Here is a 13,669-nt window from a genome sequence, read left to right as displayed (position 1 = left end):
CTGAATGGCAATTTCAAGAGTACACCCCTCATGAAGAAGGAGCCTAGGAAGGTCCTGTGCTGACTGGTGGGAAAGTGCCTCCAGATGTCTAGCCCTGGGAAGACTGCCCAAACTTTGCTTTGGGACTTGAAAATCTCATTTCTGAAGAATCAGTTCTGCGAGCCCAAAGACAGCAACTGGACGGTCCCCGTTTGAGAAAAGAGATTTACCTTTGAGTGAGGCACTCAAGACAAAGTTCTCTATCGCAGGAAATGAGTGCAGCTTATGAATGTATGTGTTCATCATCCCTGACATTTGGGGCCCCAGGGAAACCCAACTCTGTTTTCCCTTCACCAAAATAAACATATAACAGGGTGTGTTCTGTCCTCAGTTGCTTTGGGGAAACAACTTCTTGGAATGAAGTATTTTCTTTCTGAGTATCCCACCTGCTGTAAGATTTCAGCAGCACACAGATATTTAACCAGGCCACTTAACTTTCACCCCACCCTCTCAGCTCCCTGCCTTTTGAAGAAACTAAACAGAGTAAGAATACTTTCAGACATGGAACAAACTTAAAAATTTAAATATCCTCAAAACGGGACTGCTGTTTTCAGTAGCAAAAAGGCTACATGTCATTCTGAGCTTTGTGATAAGAAACTTCATCCACACTAAGCCTACTTTTCACAATTATTTCCTTGAAGATGTTTTTGGGTGGTAAGACTAGAAGCAATTCAGAAAATAAAGCAGATGAGAAATCTTTTTTTTTTCCCCTCATATTCGCTAAAAACAAAGAAAATAATATTCCTGGGCATCAGGTAAGTTACAAGTGAGTCAAGACCTCCCGTAAGCACTAAATGTTAGCTCTTGCTGCCAAATGTCTTGAAACTCCTCGTGTATGCAGGAAGCCATTTTGGCAGCCCCCCCTCCAAAGAGCAGGGGCAAATGACAGGGCTCAGCCGTCAGCAGTCAAATGATCCAACGGCTACCAGTTCTACCCCCATCAGATACTAGAAAACTCACGTCAGAAAGACAGATGGCCCAACCTTCCACGTGGCCTGTGAACCGACCAGGAATAAGACAGTAACTTTTAGTATCAGTCAGTACATAAGCACCAAGTTGGTATTTGGGAAGTAGTCAATCTTTTGATAAAAAAATGAATGCAAGATAAAGCATTTGTTTCACAATATACTCAGGGCACAGCACTATCAATAACTGACCATCAGTTTAGTACGCATCTTAATAATTTTCTGGATTTACGCAGCATTTTCATGCAACTTTCTTACCGTGCCCTCATGTGCTAGTCGACATTTTAAAACACATTTTTAAAGCCGGCCAGCATCTGGTTTCCTGCGGTACTCACTCCAGGCTTGTTGTTCCCACCTTCAAGGCCCTGCCTTGGTCACTGGCCCTGCTCTTCCGAGTCACTAAGCCACAGCTATTCGGCAATGGCTGCAGAATGAGTCCACAGGAAGTCCTGTGCTTTCTGTAATTCCACAGAGAGTTCTAGGCTGTCCACCTCCTTCCTTCTTGAAACCCTTCAATGGCTTCCCACTACCATCACAATAAAAGCCTTAAGATGACCTGCAAAAAACCCAGTGTGCTCTGCACCTCCAACCCTACCACCTCTTAGAACATGTTCCCCTCCCCCACTCCCCTTGCTGTTCCCAGAACACACCTTAGGGCCAGAATGTCTCCGTCTCCTGTCTCCTTTTCCCAATGCTCTACCCCCAGAGAGCCATGTTCCAGACTTCCATTCTGGCCTCAACTTCTCGATTACCACCTCAGGAAAGACCATCCCCATAAAGCAAGATTCTCCCCATCCCCCACCATCCTCACAATGCACCTTATCTCACCAAATTGTCCCGAGCTCTTATCACCCACTGATAAGCCTTCATCTGTGTGTCTATTGGCTTCTCCTCCAGTAGATCTCCCCCACCTCAATACAAGCTGCCAAGAGTAGGCTCTTTGCTTTGCTATCCTTTGCTAAGGCTACCACCATATCTTTAGGGTTAATGTAGGGTCTGGCACATCGCTGTAAATATGCCAGTTGGTAAATATCTGTACCGAACGAATAAAAAGCATTTGTATTAAATGTAAAATGCAGCCCCACCAGGTTAAATAAGGCCAATGCCTTCTAAGAGCTTTCAGGTCTTCTGAAAACCCCGGGGAAGGGGGCAGTGCCTGGGCTGGGGGAGGGGAATGTGGAGGAAGCACGAGAAGGTCAGATTAATAAGCCACCTTCTCAGGGCCCCCCCCATCCCTTCTCCCCTCCCCACTTACTGAGCTCACCACCCACCCTTAAATAGAAAAGAGCTGAAGACTGTACATGAGAGAGCAGAAAATGCTGCAGAAAACAGAGAACCTGTAACAGAGTCCAAACAGGAAGAGAAAGCCTTACCACCTGGGTGCAGGAAAAGCAAGGTCACATCTCCCAAATCAGAAGCAGGGCCAAATGGCTGCCTGAAGTCAGTGACACAGGAAAGTATGACACACCAGCCTGGGTACAAGAAAGAGGGTCCATCGCAGAGACGGCAGAAGCAGTGATGTGGATGTCACCACTGACCCCAGAGGTCATGGGATGAACGAAGCGAAAAACAGAGCCCTCGACTTGATAACTAACACCGACACAGCACTTTACAGTTTAGAAAGCACTAACATCACATGATTTTACCGACGCGCATAAAACGACAGGGAGGTGGGCTGTATCATTTTACAGGTAAGGAAACTGAGGCTCAGAAAAGTCAACTGATTTCTTGTCTCAGATCACATGGCAAGCAAGCAGAGGTGGAAGTTCAGGGGTCTCAGTGCTCCGAGGACTCTCAGCTCTTGTAACCCTTCAAATCCAGACAAACAATCCTTGAGACCCCTCTCAACATGGTTAACAGGACTTCACCCACATTACACTAAGGACTATTTATTGAAAAGCAGGATGCCCTTCCTGAATTCCTCCAGGGATTTATTCATGACCTCTTGACTTAAAAGAAATTTGGTCTTCTCTAAGCCTTCCTCGGGTGCTTGAAAGCTGAAGAGACCAGAGCGAAGTCAAGCCCAGGCTTCTAAGCCCACTGTCTCCGGCTCTGCAAAACCACGGCCACGAGGTAACAACAGCAGAATGACTGAACAAAACTACCACTGGAAGCATTTCTATGTGAAAATGCACCATCTGCAAAATCTTACCGTAAGGGCCCAGATTTCCCAATAAGTCCTTCAAAATAATCACGACCGTAGCTCTCATAGAAACTTGGGTCTCTGAAAATCCCAGACAGGTTCATCGGATTTATTAGAACTGCATTCTTTGGGGCGCCTGGGTGGCTCAGTCGTTAATCGTCTGCCTTCAGCTCAGTTCATGATCCCAGGGTCCTGGGATGGAGCCCCGCATCGGGCTCCCTGCTCAGCGGGAAGCCTGCTTCTCCCTCTCCCGCTCCACCTGCTTATGTTCCCTCTCTCACTATGTCTCTGTCAAATAAATAAAATCTTTTTAAAAAATTAAAATAAAATAAAAAGAACTGCATTCTTTACTTGAAAATATCGCACCTGCTTTTAAAACTGAAAAACCATTCGTGTTCATAAATCCAAGATGATGCTGTTCGGCTTTTGTCACCAGCTGGTAGATGAGAAATTGAAAAGGAAAGAAGCGGATTTGCCCTGGAGTTCCAAGAGGTCCAAAGCTGGGCCCCTCCAAACTGAGCAGGGAGGCATGCTGCAGAGCTCCCAGGTTCTTCTGGGCCTGGCACCTTGAGAAAGCACTGAGAGGGGAGAGACACGTCTAACAGTCTAAACCAACACCTCATAATGCACTGGAAGCAGACAATAAGTCAAGGCTGACCCCCATAGCACTGGCCCAGGGTGGTCCCCGGGCAGCAAACACATCTCAGCTCTGGGTGCCAAGTGGAGCACTAGGAGGCCCCTTTTCCTCCAGAGAAGCCTCAGAAGGGGAGAGGGTAGATGACTGGGCTCTGGGCTGTGCATCTGTCTTCTAGAAGGGCAGGGGGAACCCACGGAGGTAGAGAAAATATCAACCCTGGGACAGAGAGGGGTGTCTCTCTAGACAGGGGCGCTAAACCCCATAGCCGTGTTCTCAGGCTGTTTCTTTTCCTTCTGCGCAACATCACCTCCGTCTGTTTAGACTGAGTATTTGCCAGCTTGCCTCCAGCCAGCCAGATGTTGCCTTTCAGCGATTGCGTATTTCTATAATTATTTCCAGGAGAAGCAAACACTCTTGAACCACTGGGGTTTGCCATGGAATTCACTTTTTCCCACAAAGGGGCGTGGGTCGGCCTCTGCCCCCTGCTCTCGATGGGCCAACGATGGGGTAGGCCACCCAAATCAATGCAGTCAATGAAACATGGTTTGAAAGAAACTCCTTGGTATCAGTGAAGAGTTAATTCCTCTCCCAGCTTTTGCTTTTTGTTCTAGGAGGGGTTTTTTTTTTGTTTTTTGTTTGTTTTTTTAACCCCATATTTCTTTGAAAGGAGCTTTACTGTTAAGGAAGAGTTTTAAACACATTCCCATTAGGCCATCCTTGCAAAAACAGTATCATTTTCTTCACAGCAGAGTCTTGGCCTAACGCTTCCAGGAAACCAGCATGTTGTCCTGGGCTCAGAAGAGGGGCGTGTCAGCCTGGTGGGAGAAGCCTGGCAGGAGTCAGGGGGGCAAGCTGGTCTGGCCAAGACCACCTCTGAGGGTGCCACTGAGAAGGCAGACCCCCTTGTCAGGAGCTGGCAATCAGGGCTCCTGAACAGTCGCCTTCCAAAGGGTCCCCTAACATCCAGTTCCTGGCAGGCACTGCGGAAAGTACAGCCTCCCAATGATAGCAACAGATCCCATGGTGGCCTTTTCTGACATCATGTGAAAACCACCTCCAATTTCATCAGTAGATTCAGAAAAGTGCCTGGTCCTTGGATTTGCATTTGAAATAATGCATGCATGCAGTGGGCAGTTGGAATTTCAAAGGCCTACTATCCACGGAGCTGTCAAAATATTTGAGCCTGTGGCACTAAAGCCCTGCACAGAGGAGTGGGAACCCCCTTCCTGGTGGCTGCGACGGAGCAAACAAAAGGCCCCTAGGAGTGATTTAATCTGACGCAGGAGAGGTGGGGGTCAGAGCAGCTGAAGCCTTCAGTGCCACTGCGCACTGAACTTGCCAAACACTAACAGAGCACCTATTGCGTGCAAGACACCTAGAGGTGGGGAGGCCTCCACACAAAAGAAGTATCAGTTAGGGTAGGTTCAGCTGCTCATGACTGAAAACCCAAAATAACTTTGGCTTAACCAGTAAGAAAGAAGTGTGGAGGTTAAGCAGTCCAGGGGTGGTATCATGGCACATGGTCATTAGGGAGCAAGGCTTTTTTTGTGCCCTACTTGCTTAGAGCATGCGTTCCATCTCCATGATGAGCTTGTGAGCCAAGATGGCTCCTGGATTTCAGCCATTGTGTCCATGTTCCAAGCAGCAGGTAGGAAGACAGAGAAAAAGCAAAAGGATGCATTGTCTATACAAGTCAGTCTCTGGAACCTTCCCATAAGCCCCACACATAACACTTCACCTTTTACTTACTAAAGCTTAAGTCCTTGGCCCATAGCCAGGTGAAACGGAGGCTGGGAAACAGAATCTTTTAGCCTGGCACATTACTACACCCTAAAAAAATATCAGGTTTTTTGGTTACCAAAGGAGGAGGAGAGGAGAGATACTGGATATAAAGTTAGCAGTCTTTGCCACAGAATGCATAAAAAGAGAATCTGAGGATGAGACAATTTGGCATTCTCTTATGTTCAGAGGAGAGTTGATAGTAGAAAAAAAGAAGGGGTGTTGAGGGATGAAGGCTCAATGATATTATCCTTCAAGGATGACTAAAATCTTTATTAAGTCGAAGATGCTTAATAAAACCAATTTTCCAAAACCACCCACCTTTGGATTGAACATATTTCACAAGACATTAAAACTGATAAGGAAATTTCTTCAGCATTCTGGAACTGTGGGGCTATCAGAATCACTTGAAAGCCTTATTTAACAAGTCCCGAGACCCCTTCTGGAAATTCTGATGGATGGTTTAGAGTCGAGGTCTAACACTCTGCACTCCTGCATGCACGCACCCTCCTGCCACACACAAACACACACACACACACGCAACCCAGGTAATTCTTCTGATGGGTAGTCTGATTCAAAAACAATGACTTCATCCAAACTCTCATTGAAAACATGAAAAATAAATAAATAAAATAATAAAACATGAGAAGACAACTTAAAACAGTCATGTGACTTGTCCCAAGTCCCTATCAGTTTTCAGGCAGAACCAAGCCTAGAATCTTGGTCTCTTCACTCATAATCCAGTCCTCTTTTACCTGAAGTCACCTCTCCTAGGAATGCGAATTTGGGCCTCCAGACTCCTGGACACAAATAATCCAACCATCTAGGCAACCCACCCAGGTGTTCTGGCTGAAGGGTCTTAGTTTCCAAGCTAAATCCAATTTCCACCTAAATCATCCTTACCTGGCCACGAGCAAACATGGCACAGCCAACCGTCTGCCAGAATCCCTACCCCTCTGGTCAGACCCAACACCTTCAGAACCACGGGCTACTATGCATGCCACCTGATAAGGGGAAGCACTTGGAGTGATTTGAAAATGGATGTGTATAGGGACGCCTGGGTGTCTCAGTTGGTTAAGCGTCTTCCTTCAGCTCAGGTCATGTTCCCGGGATCCTGGGATCGAGCCCCACGTCGGGCTCCCTGCTCAGCAGGGAGCCAGCTTCTCCCTCTGCCTGCCACTCCCTCTGCTTGTGCACTCTCTCTCTCTCAAATAAATAAAATCTTTTAAAAAATATATAAATAAAAATAGATATGTAGGTAAGTGTGTGTGCATGGTTGTGTCTATATATCTGCAGTATATCCCTCTTCTCTGAGATCTCAAAGACCCAGGGGAAGGAGGTCAAGGGATTACCCAGGGATAGAGGACAGAAGCTGGAAATGATCCATGTTTCAGTCAGCATCTGAACACGATCTCTTCCTGTGTTGGGGAATCCCCCACATATGCCAGAGCTGAAGTAAAGCAGAGTCCACCACCAGCTGGTGGGAACGAAAAGGCCCAAGTCTCATCTCTGCCGCCATGGGGTGGGCCTGTGTCCCCAGGGTGGCGTGGCCCAGGCGGCAGGCCCTACTCAGAGCATGCCTGTGGCCCTACCTACCCAGCTGCCTGTGGTCCCGGACCATTTCCACAGGCTGGTTCCCACCTGCCCAGCAATTCTGTGAGCCTTACAATATCTTGGATCTACAAGGGCTAGTTTCTATCACTGACAATTAAGACCCGTGATTGATGGCCTCATGGAAATAGGGAGGCCTCGTGCCCCAGAGGTCATCCATTTCAGGGTAAGTGGATAACCTGAAATGGTGAAGAGGGAGGTGGGGATTTAGGAAGACCCTCAGGCCAGGCTAGAAAGAGCCACACGCAGAAACCAGAGGGCGCAGGAGGGATCTGCTTCTGGTGATAGCGTTTCCCCTGGTGTCTTCTCTTTCTTCCAACCTTCCCTCCTCTGGCTCTGTCTGCCTCTCTTCTTGACAGAGAGGCATCCATTTCTCCTCTTTCTTGGCTCTACATCCAAGAAATCAAGGTCTCCCTTTTCGACTAAACACTGAAACTCAAAAATACCTCATCTGACACTTCTGACTCACAATTTGCGCTTTGAAAACACCAGGAAACATGCAGAAACAGCCTTTGATGAGGGTGGGAGAAAAACAAGTGCAAATTGGCACATTTATGGCAGATAATACCACATTTTAAATGTATACATCATCTGATCCAGCAATCCTACTTCTAGTAATTCACCCTAAGCAGAAGAATGATACAAACACAATCCTGAATGTATAAATATTTATATACAAAACATTTATAATAACTCAACTGTCCATTAATTGGAAGCTAGCTAAATTTTTATATATCCACATTGCAGAATACCAGAAAGCTATTAAAAAAAATTTTAGGGGCACCTGGGTGGCTCAGTTGGTTAAGCATCTGACTCGATCTCAGCTCGGGTCTTGATCTCAGGGTCATGAGTTTGAGCCCCGCATTGGGCTCCACACCCAGCACCCCACAAAGTTTAAACTTTAAACTTAAAAAAAGTTTTATATACATAGCCATGGAAAGTATCAAGATACACTGTTTTCTGAACTATCAGAATGATATATATATAGAGTTAGCCTTGTTTCTGTAAAATAATATATGTTTATTAAATTACATAAAAATCTAAAAGCTTACCAAATTCTTAAAGAGCAGTTATGCCTAGAGGTGATAAAATAGGGCATTTTGAATTTAAGTCACACATTTCTGTAGTGCTTCCATTTTGGTTACAAACAAGTTATTATTACTGTAACAAACAAAAAATAAATAGAAGCAGAAATGGCCTTTGAGCATGCAGAACAGTGGTGCTGGGAAGTCACCGTTTCCTTTTCAGGCAACACACAGTCTCAGACCCAGCACCCAACATACAACACAGTTCCCCATCAGTTTCCTTCTTTTCTTCTTGCACACAACCCCGCGCAGTTGGAAATCACAATCCCCAGGCCAGAGCAAGGACATCGAAGTGTGAGCCGCTACGCAAGCAAACAAGGTATCAGTTACAGACAAGGACAGAAGGACCACAAAATGCAGTCGTATGAATTAGGAGCACAGCAATTTCCACAGCGATTTAGTGTAGGAGCAAGACTTATGCACCTAGAGCCTCTAAAGATATCTCCACATGAAAGCAGCCCAAGTGTCCATTGATAGATGGAAGAATAAAGAAGAGGTAGTATAGGGCGCCTGGGTGGCTCAGCTGGTTAAGCAACTGCCTTCAGCTCAGGTCATGATCCTGCAGTCCCAGGATCGAGTCCCGCATCGCGCTCCCCGCTCAGTAGGGAGTCTGCTTCTCCCTCTGACCCTCCCCCCTCTCATGTGCGCGCTCTCTCTCAAATAAATAAATAAATAAAAATTTAAAAAATCTATTAAAAAAAAGAGGTAGTACACATATATAATGGAATGACTCAGCCATAAAAAAGGAGGGGATCTTGCCATTTGCAACAACATGGATGGATCTAGAGGGTATAATGCTAAGTGAAATAAGTCAGAGAAAGACAAATACCATATAATTTCACTCATATGTGGAATCTGAAAAACAAAACCAACAAACAAAAAACCAGAATCATAAATACAGAGAACTGGTGGGCACAGAGGAGAGATGGAGGAGGGAGGTGGATGACATTAGATAAAGATGATAAAGAAATACAAACTTCCAGTTACAAAATAAGTCATGGAGATGAAAAGTACAGCCTAGGGCATTTAGTCAATAATATTGTAATACATACGGTCACAAATGGTAACTACCTATTGTGGAACACACAGAATTGTTGAATCACTATGTTGTACACTTGAAACTAATGTTAACATTGTATGTTAACTATACTTCAATAAAAAAGAAAGTGTAAAAAAGATATCTCCACATGATAAATAAGACTAATAAGAATGAAAATGGTAAATTTAATTAGTGTCTAGGTTTTAGTAATTCAGGGAAATGTGTCCCTGTTGAAATTTTTTTTTATTTTTTTAAGATTTTATTTATTTGACAGAGAGAGACACAGCGAGAGAGGGAACACAAGCAGGGGGAGTGGCAGAGGGAGAAGCAGGCTTCCCGCTGAGCAGAGAGCCCGATGCGGGGCTTAATCCCAGGACCTGGGATCATGACTGAGCCGAAGGCAGACGCCCAACGACTGAGCCACCCAGGCGCCCCCCCTATTGAAATTTTAATTAAAAAGCTAAATACTTAGTCTTCCCCTTAAACAAATAAACTTCAAAAATCAGGAAAATGACCTAATATGAAATATCTAATTGTCCAACATGTTCCATAATTAAGCTATTATTTTTATTTAGGTTGTATTTTCTGAATTAAGTTTTATGAATTCTGGCTTTTGTTCTTAAAGACCATTAGAGTAAATATTCGCTATTCTTTAAAATTTTTTTTTTAATTTTTTATTTATTTGATAGAGACACAGTGAGAGAGGGAACACAAGCAGGGGGGAGTGGGAGAGGGAGAAGCAGGCTTCCCACCAAGCAAGGAGCCAATGCGGGGCTCGATCCTAGGACCCTGGGATCACGACCTGAGCCGAAGGCAGACACCCAACGACTGAGCCACCCAGGCACCCCTAAAAATTTTTTTTTTAAATTTGAGTATAGTTGACACACAATGTTACATTAGTTTCAGGTGTACAACTTAGTGATTTGACAAGTTTATGCAAAATAATTATCATTCTTAAAAGTTATTCCCCCACACATGCAAAATTAACTTATACCCACATGAGAGAACTTTACCATAGGCCAGCAAGCTTCAGTAGAAAGATTCCATACCTCTGCTCTTGAGAGAAAAACAAGAGATCTCTATAGAATGCAATGAAGATCTAAAGTACATTCAGGATTATAAGATTTGTATTTCCTGTGTATTTTTTTTCTTCTTTACCCCACCCCCCAGTGCATTTTTATTGGCCACAAAAATTAGTCCTGGGTCTTCGGGAGATGAAGCATGGCTTCAAAGAGTGAGGTTCCACTTTTCAAACCAATAAAAATTTCAGCCAATAATGCAAATTATTCAAAGACTTTAATTAGGATTTTGAGATTAGATTCAATGTTGAAAAACAACAAGGAGTTGGATTTCATGCATTTGAAGGAAACAGGACAATTGTTAAAACATGAAGCCTATGCACCAAATAATGAAGTGTTCTCCATTCAAAGTGTTGTTCCCTGTGCGTTAGTGTTCAAGTGGTTAAAACAATAGGAGTATGTGTACCTTTGTGACTGGGCAAACAACCGGCCATTCTAATTAAACTCCATTTACACTGGGACATGAGCCCAGTTTTCCAACATGCTCTGTTACTAGGTGTGAAATAAGACTTATTTTTCAAACATGTTGTATGGTAGATGGCTGCCATGTGGGTTACACTTTCCCATAGTACACAAATCCCCTCAGCACTTCCCAGCACCACAGTGCCCAGGGCATGGCAGGTGCATGATAGATGCTGGATTCCTTTCCTTTTTCCTTCTTCCTCCAAGTCAAATAGGAAAATGGCAATATGATATACATTTACAGTATCATCAGGACTCTATTCCGGGGCATTCCATTCATTGCTTTCTTATTTCATTGTATAGGCACCCCAAACATCCCCTAACCGAATCTTGCTTGCACGAAAATCCAGTTTTGTATTTAGCATACATATGCATACACATATGCAGTGGAGAAAAGAGAAAATACACCCAAATATTAACGCCTGTATATCTTGATGGTAGAACTGAAAAGTTTTTAATTTTCATCTTATACTTTTCTGTGATTTTCAAAACGTTTTACAATAAGCATCTATTGATCCAAAACCAAATTTGCTACAACACAGTCCCCATTACACACTCACTAGAGGACTAAAATGGAAATGACACACAACACCAAGCATTGATACTGGAACCACTGAAACTCACACACTGCTAGGTGGGAATGTAAACTGGTAAAGCCACTTTGGAAAACTGTTTCACGGTATCAACCACAGCTCCACAATAATGAAGACCCAGCAATTCTGCTCCTAGATATATAACCAAAGAACCGACATACATAGGGGCGCGTGGCTGGCTCAGTCGGTAGAGGATGCAACTCTCGATCACCAGGTCTTGAGTTCAAGCCCCACACTGGATGTAGAGATTACTTTAAAAAAAGAAAAGAAAAAAATAATGTACATACATATACTGAATACGACCTTTAATAACAGCCAAGAAATACAAAAACCCAAAAGTCCATCAACAGTAGATAAATCAATTATTGAGGTACAGTCATTCAATGAAATATACAGTGAGAAATATAGCAATGTATTCAGCAGTGAGAAAGAAGAAATGACTACTGGTGCAAATCCATGCATGAATGTCAACATAATGTTGGATGAAAAAAGCCAGACACAAAAGAGCACACTCTATATGAATATGATTCCATTTTTATGAAGTTCAAGAATGGTCGAAATTTACCCACAGTGAAAAAAAAATGTACCTATGGTGATAGAAACAGGACGGTGGTTACCTCTGTTGAGGAATGATGCCTGGGAGGAAGTGAAAACTTCTATTAAACCCTATACACTTATGATAGCTGTACTTTTCTACCTTAAAAAACTAAACCATCATAGCTCTTAACCACTTACTAGCCATATGGCCCCGGGCAAACTCTTCACCTCTCTAAGGGGCTGTGTCTACATCTGTAAGTGGGGACAGATACAAACACAGCACCTACTTGGTGGGAACGTGATGGTAATGGAAGCAGGCAATGCACGCGGTGTCTACCATAGCACCCAGCACGAGGCGAGGGTCCGATACCCAACAACCATAGCAGGGGCAACTGTGTCCTGAGGTCTCACTAGGGTGCCAGGTACTGCTCTCAGCTTTCAGCTTTTAATTGCTTTGCAACACCCTCTCCCCCAGTGGGAGCTCCTTCTCCATCCTAAGTCAAGGCCAGAAGTGCAGGCGGGGACCCGGACATTCAAAAGTTGTCTATGTAGAACACCAGCCACAGCGTTTATTTCAACAAGGGTGAATCACTCGTTACACTGCTGCTGGGGTTTCAAAGAAAGGAAACTGGCAGGAGTCACACATCAGGACTAAATCCAGGCCATTGAAGAGAAAAATGACTGCAGCTTCTTTTCTGAAAGCAGAAGCTGCTTTCTGCAGGAGGAGAAAGAATATTTTCTCCCAGCGGAATAATTCATTTTAAATTGAGGAGTCATTTGGGAACTCACAGAGTTCATCTTTCTTCCCTAAGGAAAGAGGAAACAAGGAACTCTCTGTAAAGTTTTTCATGCTGACTAGCTAAATTTACTGTCCTTTAATGTGTATCAGATTCACAACTAAAATAATTTATAAAGTATATGCCTACTGTGTAACTGAAAATGCTGATCATGAGGCAAGGGACTCAAGAGTACATAAGATTGTTGTAGTTAAATGAAACACTATCAACACCAACAGAAAAGTCTCCGATTGACAAGATTAACCAGTAGATTTAGGAAGGACTTAAATCTCATGAATTTTTGCTTCAATTAATTTTTCATTTGCTTTCAACTAAGGAAAGACAGACTACCTGGTTTTGAACCTAGCCCCACGACTTACTAACTGCATTACTTTGGGTGAGTTACTTAATCTCTCTGTGCCTTTTTCCTTAACTGTAAAAATGGGATAATAATAGGGTTATTATAAGGACTAAGTGAATTAATAGGCGTGAAGTACTTAAAACAGTGCCAAGCATTATCAAGCACCACAGAAGGGTTCTATCATAAATTTGTATATTTTCTGATGTAGATGCAGATTTCATCTAAAATTATCAAACTTAGGGGTGCCAGGCTGGCTCAGTTGGTAGAACATGTGACTTGATCACTGGGTCCTGAGTTCGAGCCCCATGTTCGGTGTAGAGATTACTTTAAAAATAAATAAATAAATAAAATTATCAAATTATCCTATATTCAGATATAGGATAGACTGAAAACCAGAGGAGGATATATACTAAGATTATGTGAAGTGAGCATAAACATTTGGGTTTATAGGTATACACACATGCACATGCACACTAACTCTCTCCCTCCCTCCCCCCCCACACCATTCTTCCCTCTGTTCTACCTTCTCCTCCTTCGTTCTTTCCTTCCTTCCTCCCTCTCTC

General features: G+C 43.7%; 1 protein-coding gene across 1 annotated transcript in view; it reads right to left on the bottom strand.

Annotated features, from left to right (window-relative positions):
• The window catches only part of CGNL1 (cingulin like 1), a 155,484-nt gene that overhangs the window by 125,456 nt on the left and 16,359 nt on the right, over nucleotides 1–13,669 (bottom strand). Inside the window, exon 2 of the mRNA XM_027570815.2 lies at nucleotides 11,594–11,683. The gene's annotated coding sequence lies outside the window, so the exon portion shown is untranslated. The remainder of the gene's footprint in view (nucleotides 1–11,593; nucleotides 11,684–13,669) is intronic.

This window comes from Zalophus californianus, chromosome 6, assembly GCF_009762305.2.
Source record: "Zalophus californianus isolate mZalCal1 chromosome 6, mZalCal1.pri.v2, whole genome shotgun sequence".
In the NCBI taxonomy this organism is placed as follows: domain Eukaryota; kingdom Metazoa; phylum Chordata; class Mammalia; order Carnivora; family Otariidae; genus Zalophus; species Zalophus californianus.
Note: the sequence above shows the minus strand (reverse complement) of the source record. Positions and strands in the feature narration are given on the sequence as shown.